The 17,541-nt window shown below is 39.7% G+C and overlaps 1 long non-coding RNA gene across 1 annotated transcript; it reads left to right on the top strand.

Annotated features, from left to right (window-relative positions):
• Positions 1-684: 684 nt before the first annotated feature.
• Positions 685-14,861, top strand: LOC118767971. The gene is made up of 3 exons (XR_005003890.1): positions 685-857; positions 4,676-4,680; positions 14,850-14,861. It is a non-coding gene; the product is annotated as an uncharacterized LOC118767971 (long non-coding RNA).
• The last annotated feature ends 2,680 nt before the right edge of the window (positions 14,862-17,541 follow it).

Genomic DNA, 17,541 nt, shown 5'->3' with positions numbered 1-17,541 from the left:
ATGATAAAATAATTATACCAGTTGCTTTAATATATATATAAAAATATTATAAAGATATATATACTAGCAGTATCGCCCGGTGTTGCTCGGGTTTGTAAGAGAAATAACTATATAAGCATTTTTAGAGAGTTATAGCCAAAAAATAGCAAAAAAATGCATTAAAATGGAAAAAATTATGGTAAATTTTTTTTAAAATCGTTGACTCATCGTAGACATTTTTAGAGAGTTACTTCTCTTATATAATAGCGAAAAAATGCATTAAAATGGAAAAAAATGGTAAAAATTTTTTAAAATCGTAGACTAATACCCAGAAGGGCTCGATATGAATCACGACTATAAGATACCCGGTTTTGGTTAAACTGCACCGCAAAATGTAGGAGTAGTTAGGAATCTAAATCGCAGGAGACAGACACACAACTTCACTTTTATATATAAAGATATATTATAAATTGTTTAGTTTTGAAATACAATGTCAATTAAATAAAACGGGGAGTGAAGAAAAGATCTGTCTTTACATTGACCCTTCAGCATTCGTTTTGAAGATGTGGTTGTATACTTTTAACAATGACCTTGTAGGATAGGTGTGAGAGCCCAGATCTGGCTGGTTTGAACATAAAACAGGTAACATATCTGAGCTGGATATGGCTGGTTTAAATGCTAAACGGCCAACCCCATAGCATTCAGATTACTCTGTCAAACATAATCCTTATTTATCCGCATTGTTTTGAATTAATCTTGCATTATCTCATAGCTCTGAGATTTCAATGACGTGACTGCTTATTTTTAGAATGACATTGTAGGGTAAGTGGGAGAGGCTGGATCAGGCCAGTTTCAACATAGAACCGTGAGAATATTTGGTTTGAATACAACCATTTCAAATGTTAATTGGTTAAAGATGAAGTGACATATTCTTGTTTGTGATTTAATTAAACAAATTTTAATCAACAACAAAAAAATATATCACTGAAGTTGAAATTCTTCAACCTTTTTTCAACAATATATATATATGTATATAATGTATAGACCTGTGGTATAATTCAACAGAGAGAGCACTTTATCTGGTGAGAGGTACATATTGCTGTTTAAGGGCCACAATACATGTCTTTGGGTGCTACTAATAGTTTTACGTGTCTGAAAATCCAAGCACACTCTTTAGGCGCAAACCACTCTTGCTCTGAATTAGGAACTTCCAATATGGTATGGGACGTGAGAAACCCGAAAAAATGTGGAAAAAAGTGGTAGCATAACTCTTTTACTCGTTTCAGTCATTTGACTGCGGCCATGCTGGAGCACCGCCTTTTAGTCGAGAAAATCGACCCCGGGACTTATTCTTTGTAAGCCCAGTACTTATTCTATCTTTTGCCGAACCGCTAAGTGACGGGGACGTAAACACACCAGCATCGGTTGTCAAGCAATGCTAGGGGGACAAACACAGACACACAAACAGATACACATACATACATACAAATACACATATACGACAGGCTTCTTTCAGTTTCTGTCTACCAAATCCACTCACAAGGCATTGGTCGGCCCGGGGCTATAGCAGAAGACACTTGCTCAAGATGCCACGCAGTGGGACTGAACCCAGAACCATGTGGTTGGTTAGCAAGCTACTTACCACACAGCCACTCCGGCGCCTATTCCCAACATTTCTTATATTTATACCTCTACATTTTTACCATGTTTCATATAATATTTTTCTTATATATTTTTTACTCTTCATTCACAATTTACATTTAATTTCACACATCAGGTCTCCTGGGTTCATTTACCGGTTAGGATTTTATATATGTTACCATTTTTTCACGTTTTCTCATGTCCCATGCCATATTTAAAGTTCTTAGTTCAGAACAAAGAGTGGTCTACGCCTGAAGAGTGTGTTAGGATTTTCAGCACATGAAACTATTAGTAGCGTTTGATAGACATGCACCATGACCCTTACACGACTATATATATATAAATAAAACACTGCTTGTGTGTATATACACACACACACACACGCATACAATGTGTCATTTCAAGCAGTAAAATTAAACTTAGTTGAATATTTTCAATTGAAAAAGTAATTTTCATGAGTTGTTATTTGATTTGATTTAAACCCTAACAAACTGCTAACGAGTGTATGATTGATTGATTGATTCTAGTTTCAGCTCACGAGCTGTGGCCATGCTGGGGCACCGCATATATACATATATATGCACCGTATGTGCATATATACATATGCATGCTTGCACGTGCATGTGTAATAAAACTACTTTTGCAGTGAAAAACAATTAACAACTTTGGGGTTAATTTATCATTAAATTTAAACTCTCTATATATTTCACTGTGACTATTTTCCTAATATCTCACAAGTAGGGTTGGCAGTTTCCTCTAAGCACAATCTGTGTTTCCTGAAGGTCACTGCCATGCAGATTTTATAGCAATTCATTTTGGCAGAAATGGAATAACAGTAATTATAAAAACAACACTGACAACACAGTAATACTAACTACTTGCAAAAAAACAAAACAAAGAAAACACACTATACTATAATAAAGAACAGTACTATTAACCATACAAATATATATATATATATATATGTATGTATATATGTGTGTGTGTGTATGTATATAGTAAAAGGGGATAAACTATAAAAACCCCCTTTGGTCGTGAACGACCATGGGATTGCACCTAGAGAGTTCCCCACCGAAGCACAAGTCCGGACAAGGTTGTTTATGGAAGACCAGCAGTCTACCCATGCATGCCAGCCTCTCCTCTCCACACACCATTGATGTTATCCAAGAGAAAGGCAAAGGGATTGATACAGCCTGGTCCAGGAATCGAACTCATTACGTCGTGATTGTGAGCCCGATGCTCTAACCACTGGGCCATGCGCCTTCACATGTAAATAATATTGTACTAAAATATTACAAAACATATAATGTAAACCTATACGTTGTTACTGCAATCCAATCAATATGTAATTAAGTTTATTGATTAATTGGAAAACTCACTGAAACCCTTAATTTTTAATGCAATTTACTTGCATTACCAGATATTTCTGAAGGGAGATACCCAGAAGGTAATTTCATTTACATTATGCCGGACCCCCCCTGGCACCTGTGCAGGTGGCACGTAAAAAGCACCCACTACACTCGCGGAGTGGTTGGCATTAGGAAGGGCATCCAGCCGTAGAAACTCTGCCAGATCAGACTGGAGCCTGGAGCAGCCCCTGGCTTCCTAGACCCCGGTCGAACCGTCCAACCTGTGCTAGCGCGGAAAACAGACGTTAAACGATGATGATGATGATGATGATGATGATTAGATTCATATCTAACTAGCCCTAAGTTAGGGAGCTCTCAAAATTTTTCTTCTGGGATTGGGTAATTTTGGCATATGTGACAAATAGGATACATAATGGGTTGAATAACAGACAGCAAACATGTTCAAGAGTTCAAATCTTGCTGTGGTCAACTTTGCCTGTCATCCTTCCAGGGGCAACAGAGTAAAAGTACCAGTCACATTCCGAAGTCGATATAATCGACTATTCCCCTTTTCAAATTTTACAAGGGCAGCAATTTGGAGGGAGGGGATGAGTCAATTACATAGACCCCAAAAGGATGAAACGTAAAGTTGACCTCGGTGGAATTTGAACTCAGAACGTAGTGACAAGCAAAATACCATGAAGCATTTCGTCCAGTGCTCTAGCAATTCCGCCAGTTCACTACCTTAACAACAACAACAACAATAATAATAATAATTCTTTCTTCTAAAAGCACAAGGCGTGAAGTTTGGGGTGGGGGGATAGTCGACTACGCTGACCCCAGTGTTTCATTGGTACTTAATTTATTGACCCCAAAAGGATGAAACACAAAGCTGACCTTGCTAGAATCTGAATAATAATAATAATAATAATCACACCTATTGTGTAAAGTAGCCAGTTTGTCTGAGGTCCTTGTGATTTGAGAGACAGCATAATGTCCTCAATCCACAACATTATAGTATTGGATACTGTGACATCATCAATAATCTTTTTTACTGGAAGCACAAAACCTCAAATTTTAGGGGAGAGGGAAAAGTCGGTTACATCGACCCTTGTGCACAAATGGTACCTATTTGATCGACCCCCCCCCCGAAAAGGATGGAAAGCAAAGTCGACCTCGGTAGAACTGAAACTCAAAATATGGAGATGGACAAAATGCCGCTAAGCATTTTGCGCAGCATGCTAAAGATTCTGCCAGCTCACTGCATCATCATCATTATCATCATCGTTTGACATCTGCTTTCCATGCTGGCATGGGTTGGACGGTTTGACTGAGGACTGGCGAGCTGGCAGAAACGTTAGCGCGCTGGGCGAAATGCTTTCCAGTATTTCGTCTACCATTACATTCTGAGTTCAGATTCCGCTGAGGTCGACTTTGCCTTTCATCCTTTCGGGGTCGATGAAATAAGTACCAGTTACGCACTGGGGTCGATGTAATCGACTTAATCCCTTTGTCTGTCCTTGTTTGTCCCCTCTGTGTTTAGTCCCTTATGGGTAGTAAAGAAATAGGTTTGACAGAGGACTGGCGAACCAGATGGCTGCACCAGGCTCCAATCTGATTTGGCAGAGTTTCTACAGCTGGATGCCCTTCCTAATGCCAACCACTCCGAGAGTGTAGTGGTTGCTTTTACGTGCCACCGGCATGAGGGCCAGTCAGGTGGTACTGGCAACGGCCATGCTCATATGGTGTTTTTACGTGTCACCTGCACAGGAGCCAGTCCAGCGGCTCTGGTAATGACCTAGCTCAAATGTTTTTTCATGTGCCACCAGCGCAAGGACCAGTAAGGCAGCACTAGCCTAAATAATAATAATAATGGTTTCAAATTTTGGCACAAGGCCAGCAATTTCAAGAGCTGGGGCAGGTTAGTTACATCAATACCCAGTGCTCAACTGGTATTTTATCAACCCCAAAAGGATGGGAGTAAAATCAACTTCAGCAGAATATTAAATTACACTTACAACACTTTTAGTTCTGAATAATAATAATAATAATAATAATAATAATAATAATAATAGTAATAATAATAATACTAATAATAATAAATAATAAAATAATAATAATAACATTCTACACACACCAAATTAGTTTTACACAATGTGATAATGACTTGAAAATTTGCCTTTCATCCTTGGAAGATCAATAAAATATGTATCTATCAATTCAACTGACTGAACCCATCGACTTAATATCGGTCAAATGTTAGAAATTATTATTGTTATTATTCAGTTGTCTTACTCTCATTGCATTACCAAGGGCTGCTATGCGGGCCTTAGCTATGTGCTGTGGCTTGTTTTAGTGTTGTTATTTTTACTGTATTGAAAATACGCACTTAAGATGTGCTGAGCAGACTTATATTCTGTGTATCTTGGAGTTCGGGGTATGTGTGTAGGCATGAGCTGAAAATGAGGTAATTTCTACTCTTCTCCTCTGGAAGCCATCTACTCGCAATACCAGAGGGCGCACACTCTCCTACCCTGATGTAATCTCCAAGGATACAGGCATCCAGCAACAGGACCTCCGTAATGCTATGATGGACCGTGAAGTCTGGCGTAGCATGGTAAATTCCATTGTCTCGACCACGGTCGAACAATGATGATGATGATGATGTGTCAGCATGATTTGGACCATATTAAAAGCACTAATTATCATAAGATTGTGTCTTCTGGTTTCACATTTCAACCATTATTATTATCATTATTATTAGACAATCAGAAGAGCAGACTCTACATTATAGTATATTTCCCTTCATGAAGAGTTACCAGCGAGCTGGTAGAATCGTTAACACACTAGGCAAAATGCTTAGAAGACATTTCGTCTGTTTTTACATTCTGAGTTCAAATTCTGCCAAGGTCGATTTTGCCTTTCATCCTTTTGGGGTGATAAATTAAGTACCAGCGAAACCCTGGGGCTGATGTAATCCACTTGTCCCTTCCCTCAAAATGGCTGCACTTGTAGCAAAATTTGAAACTATTATTACTATTATTATCATCATTATTATTATTATTATTATTATTATTATTATTGAGTGAGAGAGCAGTTCATGCCATCAAAGTGACACTGGGGTAAAATATACGAAGCCCAATATACCCATCATGACTACCCGTCTGATAAAGGTACACCAGGCACATGCATCACAACCATATGTGCGCGACATGGTGATCTCATATCAAGATAAACAGCACATGACCTTGCAGGTGGGGCCCAGTTAGAATTTTCTTCAGGTTGAGTAGCCCATCCCGCTCAAACGGTCCCTGAATAAGGGTTGTTTAAGGATGTTGAAAGAACCACCCATGTTTCCAGAGGTGAACTATTCAAACCCCAAAGAATCCCTCTCAACACATGGCTATGATGCTCCCCCACTACTTCTGCTCGTGATCAGAGATGCACATATCGTCAGCCACTAAGGGACATGCTCAACTGGTTATGGTCAAACAACTGACAAGCAAATCTGTGGTATTGAGCAGAATATTTGCTGTAGCCCATCTTTTATACCAAGGTATTGAGCAGAATATTTGCTGTAGCCCATCTTTTATACCATATTATTATTATTATTATCAATAAGGTGACGAGCTGGCAGAATCATTAGCATGTTAGGTGAAATGCTTAGTGGTATTTCATCTGCTGCTACGTTCTGAGTTCAAATTCTGCCAAGGTCGACTTTGCCTTTCATCCTTTCAGGGTTGATAAATTAAGTACCAGTGAGACACTGGGGTCGATGTAATCAAGTGGTCTCCTCCCCACCAAATTTCAAGGCCTTGTGCCTTCAGTTGAAAAGATTATTATTATTATTATTATCATTGAGAGAGCAGCAGACACCATCAAACTTACACTGTGGTACAAATGAACAAAACCTAATATACCCATCATGACAACCCTTCTGATAAGGGTACACACCAGGCACATGTATCACATCCAAATTTGTGTGGCGAAATAGTGATCTCATATCAAGATAAAGAATGCATGACCTTGCCGGTGGGGCCCAGTCAGAATTTTCTTCAGGTTAAATAGGCCATCTTGCTTAAAAGATTTCTCAATAAAGGTTAAAAGTAAGGAAAGAAAAACTCATGTTTACTGGAGTGAATTATTCAAACTCCAAAGAATTCCTCTCAACACATGGATGTGATGCTCTCCCACTTTTCCTGCTCATGATCAGAGATGCACATATCGTCAGCCGCCAAGGGACATGCCCAACCGCTTACGGTCAAGCAACTGACTAGGAAATATGCGGTATTGAGCAGATATATTTTCTGTAGCCCATCTTTCTGAGGTTACACCTGTGATTTAAAAAGGTAATATAAAAGGAGAAAGGGGCTCTCTACCCCCTTTTGACCAGGCTCCCGTTGGCTTTTATGGGTTTTTTCCACCAGGAACCTTTCGTAACGCCTCCCCCTATTGGGAGTTTTTCGTTGTTATAATTTTGATTGCTACACTGTTTTTACACGTTTTTTTTACAAACAGACAAAACCCTTTGTAACTTTTCGTCCTGTTTTGTCCCTTTTTTGTTATAATTAATTTTTGTCAGCCCCTGTGGCCAATAAAAGAATTAATTATTATTATTATTATTATTATTATTGAGAATACTGTTGCATTGTTAGGGACCTTATTCTGTAAGGAGATTTTATAAGTTAAACAAAAAGTTTATGAGAAAATAAAGAGAAAAAAAATGTATTGAGAAGCCTCAACTATCACAAATAAGAAGAGATTAGAAACTAGATTAAAAGAATGAGAGAATAAAGGATTATAAACAGTGAAAGTATATGGCCTATTCCCAGAATAAAAGAATCTTACAGGAAGGCAAAAGGTTATCTCTCTTCATAATTAAACTACAGTAAACATACACACACACAAATGTATAAAAACACACACACACGTACACATACAAATGCCTCTGTGTGTGTATCTACACGTACATTTATACATAGCCATATCTATATCTACACACATCCACATATACCCATATATATATATATATATATATGGCCTGCTCGCTTAGCCAGCGGGGTGGCGTCATTCGAAGGCTAAAACAATGCGAACGCATTGTGACCAGTGATGTGTAACAACATCTGATGGTCTGGTCGGTCACGTGATATATATATATATATATGGTTCCGGGTTCAATCCCACTACGTGGCACCTTGGGCAAGTGTCTTCTGCTATAGCCTCGGGCCGACCAAAGCCTTGTGAGTGGATTTGGTAGACGGAATTTGAAAGAAGCCCATTGTATATATGTATATATATATGTGTGTGTGTGTGTGTTTTGTGTTTGTGTTTGTCCCCCTAGCATTGCTTGACAACCGATGCTGGTGTGTTTACGTCCCCGTCACTTAGCGGTTCTTCGGCAAAAGAGACCGATAGAATAAGTACTGGGCTTACAAAAGAATAAGTCCCGGGGTCAATTTGCTCGACTAGAGGCGGTGCTCCAGCATGGCCGTAGTCAAATGACTGAAACAAGTAAAAGAGTAAAGAGAGTATATATACACACACACATAACATACATACCCAACTTCTCTACATATGAGCACACACATATAGGCACAACTGTACATAAATCTACATCTATCTATCTATCTATTTACCTACCTACCAGAGTAAGCACATAAATGCGAAACAAGGTGGAAATAAAATAGTACTCAAATACCGGAGGTAGAGTAACATGCTTTATCAATAAAGCTGCAAAAGCATCACAAAAACTGTTACTCAGAGTTTCACGTTCCCATTCTCAAACAAAACTGCCTGACAAATGGGAACATGAAACTCTGAGTAACAGCTTTTGTGGTGATTTTGTAGCTTTATTAATAAAGAATACACACACACACAATAACTGAATTTTGGGAAATATGTTCGGAGACCAGCAGAGTAAAAGTAGGTCAAATTTAACAAATTCAGGTCACGTTGACCATTGAAAACAGCCAAGGATTTGATAGGCAGGAAGTGGATGTGAACCTCAGAGATGTTAAAATCAAAACTGATTTATTATTATTCAAACTGACTCAAGAAACTTATCAGCATTAAGGTGGTGGTGGTCATGGTGGGGAATAAGATGGATTACTATGACTTAAAGTCTGTATACTTAGAAACAAATAATTTTTACTGACCAACCAAAAAGCAATATCAAACTCTAAATGACCACAAGTATAATTTGAAGTAAAAAAAAACAACCCAAAAACACAAAGAGTAAAATCTATGAATATTCAAATCTTTGCAGATCATTATTATTATTATCATTATTAATAATTTCATCATCACAGGCCCTTTTTTTTATTATTATTATTTCCTATTTTAATAATTTAATGAATTCAAATTGGTTAACTTTAATTATTTAAATTGCTCGTAAAATATGAAACAAAAATTACGAAGACTGATAGTCCCAGAGAGGAGTTAATTAAGCTGTTTTTACTTTAATGATTTTAATTACTAATATGAAATGAAAACTTCTAGCTCCCAAGATAGGAGTCTGATTTTGGGTGTATTTGCATGATTTGTGGAGACTTATCAAGAAATATTGCAACAAAAACTTGCTTGTTTTACCTCTTCTGAATGTAGCAGTACATACATCTGATGCCTAGGTCTACCCCGGGTACAGAACGGGAAACAGAACATGTTTCAGTGGTGCGATGGAGTGTACTCGTAAAATCACAGAGACAAGAACGAAAAAAAATCACTTGTTATCCCAAGGTTGTCTAAGTTTGTTTTAAGGACACGGACACACGGACACACACACACACACACACACAAAAACTTAGTGACAGTGATTGAAAGAGGAGAACGAAGAGACAGAAGAGGGAAGACGAGATTAACCTCTATTTAAAACCCTAATTAATCCTATCTTCAGGCCATATAAGGATAATACGTATGAATATATATTTTCTTCATTGTAATTATTTCTGAGGTTTGTGTCAACATTTCTCAGGCTCCCAATATGAGTCAGTGGTTGCATTTAGTCCAAGGATTTTTATAATTCCATAAAGAATTTATAAAGAGTTTTATAATATCGTACTCAGATGAATAACAATAGCGACAATAATAAATTATTATTATCTGATCTTAAGTAACGAGTTCAAATGCAACTGACATCGACTTTGCCTTTCACCGTTTGAGGATGAGATAAAATAAATACCAGCTGCGTACTGGGGTTGATGTAATTGACTTCCCCAACTGTCAAATATCATGGGCTTGTGCCAAAATAAGGATCCTATAATAATTATTATCATCATCAAGGTGGCGAGCAGGCAGAATCGTTAGCACGCTGGGTGAAATGCCGAGCAGTATTTCCACCTTTTGCTGTATTCTGCGTTCAAATTCCACTAAGGTCGACTTTGCCTTTCATCTTTTCAGGGTCGATAAACTAAGTACCAGTTGAGTACTGGGGTCAATGTAATTGACTAGCCCCCTTCCCCCAAATTTCAGGCCTTGATCGAAATCGATCAACATCAATGGAAATTCTAGCTGTGATACCAGTGCCGATGGCACGTAAGAGAACCATCCGAACGTGGCCATTGCCAGCGCCACCCCGACTGGCCTCTGTGCCAGTGGCACATAAAATGCACCATCCGATCGTGGCCGTTTGCCAGCCTCGTCTGGCACCTCTGCTGGTGGCACATAAAAGCACCCACTACACTCACGGAGTGGTTGGCGTTAGGAAGGGCATCCAGCCGTAGAAACATTGCCAGATAAGACTGGGCCTGGTGCAGCCTTCTGGCTTCCCAGACCCCAGTTGAACCGTCCAACCCGTGCTAGCATGGGAAGCGGACGCTAAATGGTGATGATGATCATCATCATTATCATCATTATGTTAGCTTAAAAAAAAAAGCAACAGACAATTACTTCAGCAAGCCTTAATTTAATGATATAAGTAATGATTTTAAAATTGATGCAATGAATATATTTTTATCAGGCAACACAAGCAGTAACAGAAACAGATAAAGCAAGAGAAGATTTCTGAAAGACAGCCCCCCCCCACTCCTCTTTCTCTCATTCTTTATGTGTGTGTGTGTGTATATATATATATATAGGTGCAGGAGTGGCTGTGTGGTAAGTAGCTTGCTTACCAACCACATGGTTCCGGGTTCATTCCCACTGCGTGGCATCTTGGGCAAGTGTCTTTTACTATAGCCTCAGGCCGACCAAAGCCTGCCTTGTGAGTGGATTTGGTAGATGGAAACTGAAAGAAGCCCGTTGTATAAATGTATATATACATAAGTTTGTGTGTCCGTGTTTGTCCTCCCAACATTGCTTGACAACCGATGCTGGTGTGCTTACATCCCCGTAACTTAACGGTTCAGGAAAAGAGACCGATAGAATAAAAGTACTAGGCTTACAAAGAATAAGTCCTGGGGTCGATTTGCTCGACTAAAGGTGGTGCTCCAGCATGGCCACAGTCAAACGACTGAAACAAGTAAAAAAGTTTTTAAAAATGTATATGTGTGCGTGTGTGTATGTGTGCCTGAACATACATATGTCTAAAAATTTTCCTTATTCGTTTATTTACTGAATGGCGTTAACGAGCAAATCATTTGGTAAAATATGCATTTTCCACGCAGGTCTGTCATCATCATCATTGTTCGACCGTGGTCGAGACAATGGAATTTACTATGTTACGCCAGACTTCACGGTCCATCATGTCATTACGGAGGTCCTGTTGCTGGATGCCTGTATCCCTGGAGATTACATCAGGGTAGGAGAGTGTGCGCCCTCTGGTATTGTGAGTAGATGGCTTCCAGAGGAGAAGAGTAGAAATTACCTCTTTTTCAGCTCTACAACAATGTCCAGCAAACTGGACTCTCCTACCTTTCACAAGAGATGACACAGGTGGTAATTTCCCATATATTTGCATTTTGGTTGGATGGCGCTTCCACGAGAGATTTTGAGCTCTCATAAGGAGGCGAGTGCAGGTCTGTAATTGTTTCTCCAATTTGTTTCTGAGTAATTCCCGGAAATGCCATTATCACCGATATACAAATTTATGACCCTTGATTTGAAACCAACTTGATAAGAGCCAATACAAGCTACTGACACTCCATTGCAGTTAGGCAACCAAGATGCACTTGAAGTGTCCCCTGCTGTGTTCCAAATAACGGCAACGATGAAACATATGGACAAAGTATTTATACTGGGGCTCATCTTAATTTTCAACTATATCTATCTATGTATCATAGATAGATATAGCGGCATCTTGGGCAAGTGTCTTCTACTATAGCCTCGGGCCGACCAAAGCCTTGTGAGTGGATTTGGTAGACGGAAACTGAAAGAAGCCCATCGTATATATGCATATATATATATATCATCATCATCATCATCGTTTAACGTCCGTTCTCCATGCTAGCATGGGTTGGACGGTTCGACCAGGGATCTGGGAAGCCAGAAGGCTGCACCAGGCTCCAGTCTTATCTGGCAATATTTCTACAGCTGGATGCCCTTCCTAACGCCAACCACTCCATGAGTGTAGTGGGTGCTTTTTACGTGCCACCTGCACAGGTGCCAGGCGAGTGTGTGTGTGTGTGTGTGTGTGTTTGTGTGTCTGTGTTTGTCCCCCTAGCATTGCTTGACAACCGATGCTGGTGTGTTTACGTCCCCGTCACTTGGCGGTTCAGCAAAAGAGACCGATAGAATAAGTACTGGGCTTTCAAAGAATAAGTCCCGGGGTCGATTTGCTCGACTAAAGGCGGTGCTCCAGCATGGCCGCAGTCAAATGACTGAAACAAGTAAAAGAGTAAAGAGAGAGTATCTCATCATTTAACAACGGTTTTCCATACTGGCATCGGTTGGACGGTTGGGGAGCTGCACTAGGTTCCAATCGGATTTGGCATGGTTTCTGCAGCTGGATGCCCTTCCTAATGCCAACCACTCTAAGAGTGTAGTGGCCGCTTTCTATGTGCCACTGGTATGATTGTTATGTGACACCTGTATTGGCCACAACTATGTTCTCACATGGCTTCACAAATCTTCTCAAGCATGGTATATCGTCAAAGGTCTTGGTTACTTGTCACTGCCTCCATGAGGCCCAATGTTCAACGGGTGGTTTTTACACACCACCAGCACGGGGGGAACCAACTCTGCACACCGGCATCAGCCATGACTTTGATCTCACTTGGTTTGACAGGTCTTCTCGAGCACGGTATATTGCCAAAGGTTTCGGTCACTTGTCACTGCCTCCGTGAGGCCCAACATTTAAGGGGTGCTATTTAAGTGCCACCGGTACAGGTACCAGTTACACGACACTGACATTGGCCATGACTACATTTTCACTTGGCTTGAAGGGTCTTCTCGAGCACGGTATATTGCCAAAGGTTTTGGTCACTTGTCACTGCCTCCGTGAGGCCCAACATTTAAGGGGTGCTATTTAAGTGCCACCGGTACAGGTACCAGTTACACGACACTGACATTGGCCATGACTACATTTTCACTTGGCTTGAAGGGTCTTCTCAAGCACGGCATATTGCCCACCATTTGAAGGGTGCCTTTTATGTGCCAGTTCCACAAAACTGGCACCTGTACCGATGGCATGCATGAGCAAAGTATTTTAACTGGGAGTGTATGTCATCATCATCATCATCATCATTTAGCGTCCGTTTTCCATGCTAGCATGGGTTGGACGGTTCAACTGGGGTCTGTGAAGCTGGAAGGCTGCATCAGGCCCAGTCAGATCTGGCAGTGTTTCTACAGCTAGATGCCCTTCCTAACGCCAACCACTCCGTGAGTGTAGTGGGTGCTTTTTACATGCCACCCGCACAGGTGCCAGACAGAGCTGGCAAACGGCCACGAACGGATGGTGCTTTTACGTGTCACCGGCACGGGGGCCAGGCGAGGCTGGCAACGGACACGAACAGATGGTGCTTTTACGTGCCACCAACACGGGGGCCAGACAGAGCTGGCAAACGGCCACGAAACGGATGGTGCTTTTACATGTCACCGGCACGGGGGCCAGACAGAGCTGGCAAACGGCCACGAACGGATGGTGCTTTTACGTGTCACCTTTTTATGTGTGTAAAATTATTTGAAATAAAAATTCTATTCCCTCTACCATATAATTATATGTGATTTTATCTATTACCAAGCAATAACACATTAACATAAGTACCCAGAATACCCTGACCCACTATTCTCATATGATTCTAAAGGTGTCTCATTCCAAGACATTCAAAAGTTATAAGATAATGATTTAATATCTAGTGGTGCAGATCTGGTTGCCTTCCTTCGAGTCAACGACAGATTTTGAGTTTATTTTGAGGAAAACATGTCTCACTTTCAGAAACTGCTTAATTTATATCTCTTGGATTATGCTATGCTGATGATTTCAAAAGAGAATGAAATGGTGCTAATCACGATTACTTAAGATTAGAAATTTCAAGACTTTTGTAATATGTAAGCAAAAAAATAAATGAAAAATAAAAATTGTACATTCTATGATCTTTCTTCTTTACTCCCTAATTTCAAATTTCTAATCCCACCAAATATTACAAAGAAATGATTATCTCCTTTGTGATGTTGGCTAAGGTACACACCTGTTTAAGCATCTCGCTTGAAAACCAGAGATGGAAAATACAAATATTTCTATTCTAGACTGAAGGTGACATATCAGCAAAAGGACAGCAGCTAAATTAATTGTCATCCTGACACTACATAGTCATCATACAACTAAACTCTCTCAAGTTACTCACAAATTACTCAATTTCTAAATTCTGCAGTTTGCTCATGATGTGAGGAAATTTGTCCAACAGTAACTGGAAATTACTACAGGTTAACGAAACGATTCTCTGTTTCATTCTCCTATACAGGAATGAAATTAAAAAATAATGATCGCTTACTTCGGCACAAAGTCAGAAATATGATGGGAGGTTGGACGATCATCGTCATTTAGCGTCCACTTTCCATGCTAGCATGGGTTGGACGGTTCAACTGGGGTCTGTGAAGCCAGAAGGCTGCATCAGGTCCAGTCTGATCTGGCAGTGTTTCTACGGCTGGATGCCCTTCCTAACGCCAACCACTCCGTGAGTGTAGTGGGTGCTTTTTAACTGATTAAATTGACCCCAGTGCTTGACCACTACCTTACTTTACTGAGTCCCAGCAAAATGACAGGCAAAGTTGACGTGGATGGGATTTGAACTCGGAATGTAAAGAACCAAGAACAAATGACATGAGGCTTTTCATTCAACACTAACACTTCTGCTGATAATAATAATAATAATAATATTTTCTACTCGAGGCACAAGGGCCTGAAATTTTGGGGGAGGGAGCCAGTTGATTAAATCGATCGACTAATAATAATAATAATGATTTCATTTATAACTGGTACTTATTTCATTAACCTCGAAAGGATGAAAGGCAAAGTTGACCTCAGCGGAATTTGAACTCAGAATGTAGCTCTCTCTCTATCCGCTCAGTCGAAGTCGACTCTCGGTCACTCGTTGGATCAGTGTCCTCCAGTCAGTTCTATCCTGGGCTGCGATTCTTTCAGATTGGCATTGGCCATTCCCGTGTCACTCTTGATGGTGTCAAGCCAGCGGGTTCTTGGTCGGCCTCTTCCTCTCTTGCCACTGACCATTCCGAGCATGATGTCCTTCTCCAGGGATTTTCTCCGCATAATATGACCGAAATATGCCAATCTATGCAGACGAAATACCGTTAAACATTTCGCCCAACGTGCTGACAATTGTGCCAGCGCACCACCTTAATAGTAATAATGATGATAAGCCTTTCTACTACAGGCCTGAGATTTTGGAGGGAGGGGATCAGTCAATACATCAAAGCCAGAACTCATATGGTACTTTCATTATCAACCCCAAAAGGATTGAGTACGGGAGCTAATCAATTACATCGACCCCAGAATGTAACTGGTATTTATTTCATCAACCTCGAAAGGACGAAAGGCAAAGTTGACCTCTGCGGAATTTGAACTCAAAAAAATGTAAAGCTGGAAGAAAAGCTGCTAAGCAATTAGCCCAGTGTGCTAACGAGTCTAACAACTTGCCATCTTAATAATTATGGTTTCAAATTTTGGCGCAGGGCCAGCAGTTTTTGAGAGGAGGACAAGGCTGCGAGCTGGCAGAAACGTTAGCACGCCGGGAGAAATGCGTAGCCGTATTTTGTCTGCCGTTACGTTCTGAGTTCAAATTCCGCCGAGGTCGACTTTGCCATTCATCCTTTCGGGGTCAATAAATTATGTTGCAGTTACGCACTGGGGTCGATGGAATTGACTTAATCCGTTTGTCTGTCCTTGTTTGTCCTCTCTGTGTTTAGCCCCTTGTGGGTAGTAAAGGCATAGTTTTTGAGAGGAGGGGACATGGCAATTACATTATCCCAGTATACAAGTGATACTTATTTTTCAATTCCCTGTGGATGAAGAGCAAAGTCGACACTAGTGGAATTTGAACCCAGAACATAAAGTCAAACAAAATGCCATTAAGTGGTTTGTTGGGGAGCTAAGAATTCTGCCAGTTCGTTGCCTTAATGATGATGATTATAATCCTTTCTACTATAGGTACGAATCCTGAAATTTGGGGGCAGGGAGATAGTCGATTACATCGGCCCCCAATACTCAACTGGTACTTAATTTACCAACCCTGAAAGGATGAAAGGCAAAGTTGACCTTGGCGGAATTTAAACTCAGAATGTAAAGATGGACAAAATATAAGGAGGGTTTGTTGATGCCTTCAACCTGAGACGGGAATTATCGACACTCCAAAGGATGAATTTCAATAACAACAATAATAATAATAATAATAATAACAGTAATAGTAATAATAATAATAATGATGATAATGAAAACATGTTTTAAAAACTAAAATTGTCCAATAATTCTGCACCAAGATTTTAAAAATAAACCATGCAAGTCCAAATTGAAAGTGGGGAGAGAGAGAGAGAAGGAGAGAGAGAGTTTCAGATATATTGTGCGTGCTGTATGATTTCGAAAAAAAAAAAAGGGGCAAAAGAAAAAAAGAAAAAGAAGAAAAAAACAATAACAAAAACCAAAATCCAAATGATCAAATAATGTGACTAACAAAGACTGATCAAAAAGGTACACAGCATATCAATCATCATCAATCATTGTCATAGCAATAATGCAGGCTGGTGGTAGGACATTTCAAGAGTGATTCAACAAGCTAACAGAAAAAAGGGGGGGGGGGGGGGGGACAAGTTTAGTTTTTTTTTTTTTTTTTTTTTTTTGGTTCTTATCTCACTTCTTCAGTAGAATTAGCAACAGAAAATAAAGGTAGATTCTGGCCCCTTTTATTATTTTTTTTTTGTTCATTTATTCATTTAGGGTGTAAATTAATATAAAACTTAAATATAGAGAATATTATGAAATAATATTTAACACAGACTAAGACAAAGGCCTGATGTAAAACAGTCAGTTGGAATTTAAAATCAAAGCTATAAAATATTAACTAACCATTAGAAAGTATATATATATAATGCCATGATAGATCGCTAGCCACTAAACCTTTTTCTATTTTCTCTCCCTGTTTATTTCTGTGTTCCTTTCTGCTGAAGAGCATAGGCTCAAAGCGTAAAA

The sequence above is a fragment of the Octopus sinensis genome, linkage group LG26 (assembly GCF_006345805.1).
Source record: "Octopus sinensis linkage group LG26, ASM634580v1, whole genome shotgun sequence".
NCBI lineage: Eukaryota > Metazoa > Mollusca > Cephalopoda > Octopoda > Octopodidae > Octopus > Octopus sinensis.
The sequence above is the reverse complement of the archived record's forward strand: the minus strand, read 5'-3'. Positions and strand labels throughout refer to the sequence as shown.